The sequence below is a fragment of the Corylus avellana genome, chromosome 9 (genome assembly GCF_965113065.1).
Source record: "Corylus avellana chromosome 9, dhCorAvel1.hap1.2, whole genome shotgun sequence".
Lineage (NCBI taxonomy): Eukaryota > Viridiplantae > Streptophyta > Magnoliopsida > Fagales > Betulaceae > Corylus > Corylus avellana.
Window position 1 is genome coordinate 21,034,179 of NC_142498.1, and position 9,779 is coordinate 21,043,957.

At 36.8% G+C, this 9,779-nt stretch overlaps 1 pseudogene; it reads right to left on the bottom strand.

Moving 5' to 3' along the window:
• Positions 1-1,108: 1,108 nt before the first annotated feature.
• On the bottom strand, positions 1,109-6,941 carry LOC132191049 (pentatricopeptide repeat-containing protein At1g80270, mitochondrial-like; annotated as a pseudogene).
• Between the last annotated feature and the right edge of the window lie 2,838 nt (positions 6,942-9,779).

Consider the following 9,779-nt stretch of genomic DNA (forward strand, 5'->3'; position numbering starts at 1 on the left):
GAGAATACATATCAATTTAATGGAGAAAAACTTTGTCCAAATTTGCCACGACACCCCTAAAGATTTTTTAAAAAAAAATTCACTGTCCATTGGCAAGCACAATTGTGCTATTCACTGGTAGGCACAATGATGAACATCAAATATCATTTTAGAGTAATATCTTTATTTGAAACTTCAAATGTTTGAAGTTTATAGGGCTTAGGTTTATTTATTGTAGAATTGACGTGGAGAGTGTGTGTTGGCGCCTCAAGATGATATGAAAAAGGTTACCTATCATTTTTTAAAATCAGAAAAAAAAAAAAAAAAAAAAAAAAAAAAAAAAAGTGTCGCATTTTTATTTGGTATGATGTGGCAATGAAACGGTTTCGTTAAGACATTTAACGAAAAATGAGTTCAGGGAGTAAAATGTTATTTTAGCCTACCCTAGAGACCTATAAATTGTTTTTTATACCACAAGCAGTAATTTATAAATTAGGCCAATTGATCAATTTTGCATTTATCCCTTAAATTTATCTCCTTAAAGTGGTCTAACAATTGAGAGGTACATAGTCAAAAGACTTTTTTTTTTTTTTTTTTTGACATTTTTGCTTTCTTACAAAGTTTCAAGTATCTAATAAAATTTTTAAATTGATTTATTATTAAATAAAAAAATTTCTATGTAAACTTTTATATATACTTAAATTGCTCTCTCTCTCTCTCTCTCTCTATATATATATATATATATATAGTTGTTGTTACATATTTTAATTGGATAAAATATATAATTGCATGGATTTTAAAATATGCAGACTAGTTGAAGATAACTGAATAGATTAATGTTAGGTATGACAAAATAAATTATAATTTATATTTAATTGGTCTCCCATTCTTTTTTCCATTCAGATCAAGAATTGGGAAGATCCCCCTTTAGCCCTTTTCTTAATTTAGAAAAAGAAAAAAAAATTGTAAATTACATTAATATGTTTTAAACAATAATTTAATTGTTTATAATTGTTTAAAAAATTGATTAATTTTTCAATCAATTTTTGTTTAATTTTATTTTTTAAACTTGACCCCTGAACCAAAATCTTGGTTGTAAGGGGAAAAAAATAAAATGTTTAAACCCTAGCTAAGATGCAAAAGAGTATTTAACCCAGATTTGGCTATGATATACGCGCGCGTGGATCAGATCAATATCAAACGGCTTGAGTCGGCCAGTATACCCTAACTGCTTCATTTTGTGGAACCATTTCTCAGTATTATATATGTATATCACCCCCGCTTTGCATACTATTCCATAATAACCATGCATGTGTTGAACAGCGGTCTCACCTGGTTCTGCTGAGCTGCCTTGTGCAAAATGGAGTTGGCTTTTTCCACGTCCCCTGATGCCAAATAGAGCCTCACTAGCTAGTGCATCCCAAGTGAAGGGGCCGATCCAACACCCGCTATCTCCCATCTGCTTCACCAAATCCTTCCCCTTGGTCACAGGCTTAATTATGGTTAACATAAACTTCCAGAAGTACATAGTAATGCCTTGAAGACAGTTTCTTCCACTTCTGAAGCATCATTTCAAAGATTGCTTCTGCGTTTTCTACTTTGTATACCAGCAGAGCACTCCCTCAACGATGGATCCAATTCGCATTCCTTCCAAATTCTAGCTTCATTATCAGAATGACCGAGAGAAGCATAGAAAAGAAGCAATGCTTACTTTCATTCAACTCTCCTTCTTCAATTTCCTTTAGGACAGTTAGAGCTTTATCTTTTAACCCCCCTAGATATATATATATATATATAGTGTCTAGCCATTGTAGCCAGAACATTGACCATGTCAGGTAGCACTCCTTCAGCCTTCATAGTCTCAAACAATTGCTTCATCCCTACAATGTCATTGGATGCACCTTTGATGTCTATTAGGAGCCTATATGTAAGAAGAGATGGCTTGACATTTTCTTTCCCCGTTAACAACAAGATATCGGCTACGTACCCTTTTCTTGTCAAGCTTCTTGTAGAGAGTGATCATTTGACTGCAGGCATAAACTGTGATGGGAAACCCCAGATCCCTCATTTTCTTGAACAGGGCCTCGATCTGCTTTCCTCATGTTACGAACATGGACAAAGCCAGCTAGGAGGGCTCCGTATACTAGTTCACTTCTAAAGGACTTTGGAATATCTTCAATGTAGCTCTCTGCCCTTTGGATACCTTGCATTTTAACAATCAAATCAAGGCGACAAGCATGGTGTACGTTTCAGTAAGGTCGACTTTCTAAGTAGCATCCAACCACTCTGAGAACTGCAGAACAAATTATATTTTGATTTAAAGTCTGAATTACAATCAAACATTAATCCCAACTACACAGGACAGGGTCAGCTATATGAATCTTTTTCCACCATATCTGGCCTTAAATTTCAATATACTCTCTCATATCATAAGTGCACTTAACAAGGTGTATCTACAACTTCCGCGGTGCAATATATTTTACACCCAGGGTAATAATCCAACTCAAACTTTTCAAATGTGGGTCCAAATGATGATTGGATTAATGAAACAAATGAATGAGAGAAAGAGTATTTGCATCACATATAGGGACCAACAAGAGAGAGGCCTCACGTTCATTACACAGTTCATAAAATATCTAATTTGAATCAATGCTAGCATACTACCTACCAAGTTGATAGACATCATTACGATAAACATTGACAAACTTATAAAAGACATCTTCATTTCAACTTTAGATGTACAAAAATGTCACAGGCAAAGTGCAAGCAAACATATGCATTTTAACAAAACCATGAGACAAGTATTTACATAATCTATGTGAAAACAAAAAATGCTAAACAGTGTAAATTTTTATTCGAGGAAATATTAAGAATAGGTACCTGTAATGCCTTGCCATGCATCCAACACTTCCGAAGGTCAATTATAATTCTAGAAACCCTTAATGGATCCAAATTATTCCCTTCCTCAGTCCACTTATTAAGAACACTGGCAACAGAGTGGCTTGGAGCATCCATTATAGCCTTGCACAACCCTAAATCCTTTTCCTTGTCAGAATCTTTACCACCCACAACTTTCTCAGAATCAGATAAATCATCATCAAGAAATCCCGGTTCTGAACCTACTTCTTCCCCATCTTCTTCCTCAGCATTATTTTCCTCAATTACATCAGATTCCAAAAACCCGTACTCCACATCCGGGTTCTCACCACTACTTGTTGCATCTGCCTGTGAACAAAGACTACGACTAACCACAAAGCTTCTATCAAGAACAGCTGTGTGGTGAAACACATTCACTGAAAGGACTCTAGTAGATATTAATTCTGCAGGACAGCACATAATAGCTCTGTCTCCTCTCACATTACTCGAAGTGTCTGGTTTAACATAAAAAACCCCTTGAAGCCTCAAGGCCATACCCTTGTTTCCTATGAATAAAAGAACGAGATTCAACAAATTTAGACAGCTAAAGAAGTAAAATTATCATGACAGAAGGTGCAACTGTATTAAATCTCTCAGGAATAACAGGGGTATCTGTCAAAGCTACCACAAACAGCATAACCAGCGATCATTATTCGACAGATAAAAAGTAAAAATAGTTCGAGGTGATGATAATTGGCTCTCGAAATCATTGCAGGTTGAACATTTTATGTAGATTATATGCTCAATTTTAAAATCTTAATGGGCAAATGGCACGACCTCAATAACTCATTACCTCAGAAAGGCAAAGCCGTGGGACAGGATTTTAAGCAGCTCATGCACAATGCATAGGGTAAGAAGAAAAATCAATGGACAAGGCTATTGTTTATAGTATGGTTCCAAAGAGTGTATTCACGAAAAAAGATAAACCATATTTCACCTTATAATTTTCTGAGGAGTAAAATTAGATTCCCACAAATGGTTCAGAATTGCTGCTTTTCATGATGCTCTGAACTGGACAAGCGACTCAGACATGGTTGACTCTGCTTGAAATCCAGCAGGTCCAACTAAAATCAAGTGTTGAACGTGCTTCGGATGCTATACATATGAAGAAAAAAATGACATCAGAAATGGTACTATTATACTAATCCTGGAATTCAAACGCTTACTGGAGAAATGATCACCTTAAGAGCATATTTAGCTGCAACATACCCTCCAAATGAATGTCCAAGCAATATAAAGTTGCTGAGGTTTTCGGCTTTTCGCCATTCCTCATAAGAATCAATGAACCATGCGTCAGTTTCTGCATTACCAATTGCAAGTTTAAGACAAAATCAATATAGATTGCATTGTTTATGTACTATCTTATCTCATCTTTAAAAATAAGCAGTACATAGTGGATTCTGCTTTAAATGTAAAATAGACCTGAGGGCTGTATAAAAATTGATACATAGTCATGACATAATACTACCTTCAGTGTTTTTGCATTTAAAGTCCGGCCTGTTTGATCCACCCCAGCTCCAAATAGAATTGATCAAGGGGAGATGATGTGATCGGTGGAGGTGGGAATCCAGCGGAGGACAGTGAGCCACAACGACCTCGATTTTGCTGATGTCACGGTGGCCGCAGCAGACGATCCCATCTCAGCGTTCCTGATCTCCTCCGCCATTCCCTTTGACCACCGAATGCGAGCCAGACTCATACGGATATTGAATTTTCTGCTTTTGCTACAACTTTCACGCTGTACATATATATATAAACGTACGAGCCAGACTCGTACGTTTAGTCAGCTCTTGACTGGCCAGCTCGGGAAGAGAGGATGATGCCAACAATGAGGCCATAGAATAACTTTATAAATGAGCATTCCATAGATTCATACATGAATTTGAAACCCACCAAGTATGAAGTGATATCAGACTTGAAAGTTTACCAGTATCTACAACTTCCACTATCAATTATCAAGTATTCAATTCTGTACAATTGAGTGTAAAGTTAAGACAGAAAATAATGATCTAGAAACATAGTTCCCCATCCCAACTTACAACATTAAACCAGTATACTATTGTAGCTATATATAGACCTGTGCAGCAAACCTGAAGTAAACCTTCACTGCTTGTCTCGTATAGGTTCACTGAGCTTGAATAAGCCTAAATATATTTCCTTGGTTTCTACATGACAATATCTTTTTATCATATTTATTTTAACTCTTTTTTTTTTCTTTTGGAGGGGGAGGGGGACTTGATACAGACAGAATGGAAGAGAACAAAACCACTCACATCTTGAAATCATTAGAATAGAAGAGCTGGAGATAAGGCTCTGCTGATAATGTCAAGATGGCACTAGTTTTTCAACAAAAGTGATCAGCAGAATTTTTGATCTAGCAATAAACTGCTTCCGAATTAACCAACTTGAATATGTTATTTTATGAAAGCCAGTCATATTTCACAGCGCATAGAGGGCCAGTGCTTCGGCTAAATTTAGAGCTTGTCAAAGAATGACTCTTTCATTTGTAAAGTGTAGTCTATAGACTTAATCACAAGTTTATGCATGTCTGTTCTCTTTATTTCAAAGTCTAAACTTTTAGATTGGGTAACCAAAACTTTTAGTTGATAGTTGAAGGAAAGGTTATAAACTACATGAATGAGGAGGCCCTTCACTCTCCATGAACAAACTTACAGAAACTTTAAAGTTTTGCAAGTTAACTTTCATTCTGGGTAGGAAATATAGAAATTCATAATCAAATGGAAAAATAAAATAATAGCGGAATTTAAATAAAAGAGACACAGATTTTTACGTGGTTCGGTCAACGACCTACATCCACAGATAAAGCCCATAGGGCTACATTAAGCTCTTATTGAAATGAATTGTTTACAATACATATATAATGCTCTATTTGTAGAGCTTACACATAAATGTAATCTTAATCAAATCCCTTAATTTAGGGTGATCAAATCATAATCAAACCCTTAAATTAGGCTAATCTAATCTTCATCAATCATAATCAAATCCCTAACTTTAGGGTCATTCAAATATACTCTAACATCCTCCCTCAAACTCAAGGTGGAAGATCCTGAAACCTTGAGTTTGACTACTTTTTTTTTTTTTTTTTTTTTTTTGAGATAGCAAAACGATACAAAAGAGGGCCATCTATGGCCAAAAAAAGAGAGCAAACTTTGGGCTAAAATGAGAGCCAACTGTGGGCTAAAGTGGATTTGGGTTTTAAACAATACCACATAGTCAAATAAAAGGAAGGAGAGCCAACTTTGGGCTGAAATGAGAGCTAACTATGGGTTGAAATGACCTGGGTTTTAAACAATACCACATAGCCGAGCAAAAATAAGCCAACTATGGGCAAATGGATGGGCAACTTGGCCTCTTTTGAATTTTTTTTTTTTTTTTTTTTTTTTTTTTTTTTTTTTTTTATGGGTAGATTGGCCTCTTTTGAATTTTGCTGGGCAACTTGGCCTCTTTTGATTTTTTTTTTTCTTCAACCGAGATTCTTTTCATTTCATTTCTTTCTTTCTTTCTTTTTTTTTTTTTTTTCCTCGGTTTCACTTTTTTTTTTTTTTTTTTTTTCAAGAATATCCTGTTCACAGATTACATAAACAAGGATACGGAATACCTTAATCCCGTAACCAAACTGAACTAGGTTAAAAACCTACACCAGGATAACATATTCCTAAAACTAGAATAAGAGAATCTGCAAACTCAAATAAGGCTAAATGAAACTTGTAGCCAAACACACGTCTTCTTCTACAAAATCTTCTCAACACACGCACAACACCTCTGGCGATGGGCTTTGGACAACCAATGGAGGCGGCTGCAGATCTAAGACGCGAACAACGCTGAGAGCGACGGAAGTCGGCGCTTGGAAGGCTGGAAGCAGATGGAATGAGGACGGCAACAGAGAAATCTAACCCGGCTGGACTCAAAGCTGGTGAATCGCCGGTGAAGAAATCCGTTGAAACAGGAGGCTGAAGCTGAGAGAAAACGCTGTCGGCGCCGGTGCTAGGATGAGATCGTATGTTTTGAACGGCACAGAGGTTCATGGTGATGGATTTGTCCGTGAGATGAGGTGGACAGTGGCTGGATGGTGCATGTTCGACCTTGCAGAGAACGGCGTTGCTGAATACGCTGATTTTTTTTTTCTTTTTCTTTTTCTTTTTTTCTTCGCAAGAAGCAAAAATAAATTGAGAAAAAAAAAATACACAGGACCATTGGATCGTATAATGGTGTTAGCCTATCGCTTTGATACCATGTAGAAATTCATAATCAAATGGAAAAATAAAATAATAGCAGAATTTAAATAAAAGAGACATAGATTTTTACTTGGTTCGGTCAACGACCTACATCCACAGATAAAGTCCATAGGGCTACATTAAGCTCTTATTGAATGGATTGTTTACAATACATAATGCTCTATTTATAGAGCTTACACATAAATGTAATCTTAATCAAATCCTCTAATTTAGGGTGATCAAATCATAATCAAACCCCTAAATTAGGCTAATCTAATTTTCATCAATCATAATCAAATTCCTAACTTTAGGGTCATTCAAATATACTTTAACATGAAATACAAGCCATTAGAGTGATATATGCACAAATCAAACAGTATTAGAAAATAAAGAGTAATGCTACAATCAAAAGGGCCTAAAACTCTTGGCAAACATATGAATAAAGCAAAGCAGGTGAGAAGTAGACTTTTTTTCTGCAAAATGTGGTTCTAGAACTTACACTTACAAACACCATTGCCTTGATAAGGCACCAAAGTCAAAATAACCTTACACAATGATGCACTCAGGCTATTGTCTGGCTGCCACTCTAATTCCCTCTACGGCGATGGGTGGCAGAATCTCTGGGGGGAGGGAAGGAAGGATCTGAAAATAAAAAGAAACACTTAATTAAAAAGATAAATTAATCAAAAAAAAAAAAAAAACATAAAATTTAACTTACAGATGCCATTAGGGCCACAATGGTGATGATGATAGCCCGAAACATTTGATGGCTGCCACTTTCACGTTTTGGCCAAGCAAAGTCAAGGATGAGGTGGAAAAAGTTGACAAGATACTCTTCCGTGATAACAGAAGAGTCTTCATAGAAGCATAGTTTGATGCCACAAATTATGATGCCACATACAGAACACAAGCATGAAAAGGCCAACATTCTTGACCCAATCACGTTACAAAGAGAGTAAAATGAAGCAATAAAACATAGTTTTATGCCCACTTTTACTCTCTTGGATAGACTATCTGAGTAATGGTTTAGGCTAGAAACGTCAATAATAGGAGGCTTCCTAATCTTTATACCTACTAGGGCCAATAGGGTCAAGCCTATGCCACTTAGCATCCCAGCTAAGAAACTAGTGGGGATATGTTGGTTCCCAAAAGCTTTCATGTTTTGGCCAAGCAAAGTCAAGGATGAGGTGGAAAAAGTTGGCAAGAAACTCTTCTGTGATACCAGAAGAGTCTTCACAGAAGCACAGTTTGATGCCACATACAGAACACAAACATGAAAAGGCAAACATTCTCGACCCAATCATGTTACAAAGAGAGTAAAATGAAGCAAGAAAACATATTTTTTATGCCCACTTTTACTCTCTTGGATAGACTATCTGAGTAATGGAAATGAAGCGAAAACATATTTTTTATGCCCACTTTTACTCTCTTGGATAGACTATCTGAGTAATGGTTTAGGCTAGAAACGCCAATAATAGGAAGCTTCCTAATCTTTATACCTGCTAGGGCCAATAGGGTCAAACCTATGCCACTTAGCATCCCGGCTAAGAAACTAGTGGGGATATGTTGGTTCCCAAAAGCTATCAAAGATGAGAGCAACAAGATAGAAAAGAGAACTATTAATGTCATCCAAAACAATTTCCACCCACCTCCTCCTCTAGTTGGTGAAGCCTCATCAATGGGAGGCCCTCCTCCTCCTCTAGGTCCTCCTTCTCCAGCCTTATCAATGGAAGAATTCCCACATATGTCTGGTGAAGCCAAAGAAATCTCATTAGTTGGTGAAGCCTCATCATTGGGAGGCCCTCCTCCTCCTCCTCTAGTTCCTCCTTCTCCAGCCTTATCAATGGAAGAATTCCCACGTCTGTTTAGTGAAGCCAAAGAAATCTCATTAAGGGACCCTTCTCCTCCTCTAGGTGAGGAAGACAGAGAAATGTCATCAAGGGAAGAAAGAGTATTTATTGATTCAGTGTGGAATTCATGTAAAAATGAAGTAGGCAGTCCAAGACGTGAGAGGAGAGGAGACATGGGGGTCTTCTTTGGTGAAGCTATGCATGCAAAAGATCAATTCAAGACTGCAATTCAAGAGGTGTATTTTTTAGAAATTAAAATATTATCGTTACCTTACTTTTAAACCAATTTATATTAACTCATTAGCACACTCACCCCTTCAACCATTAGGGGCCATGTCATCTGTCATTTTGAATCCAAGAACCACGTGTTTGATGCCCATTTGAATCCAAGAAGCACCTCAAGAAACTGTTTGATGCAATGTGGGATGACCCTAAGGCCAATGAAATGGGCTGAGGAGCCCTTTAGCACACTGCACATAATCTTCTGCAGTAGATTTTTACCAGGACCATGGGCCCATGGCATTTTTTGAGGAGATACTAAGAGCTTCAACTCTCCCTAAGTTTCTGCGATGCAATTACTGACAAGGGATTTGAGTGATCATCCTCACCGAGCTCTTAAGGAATTAAGATCGTAGGATTTAGTGGTTGCATGTATCACTTAATTTGAATATTTGTATGCGATCATTGGATAATATATCTGATTTGCATTTTAGATAGATATGGCAGCTTTTGAATAAACAAGGTCACTTATCCATTAATAGTTGTATCTCCCAAGATATCCGAGTTATCCATGTTGCCA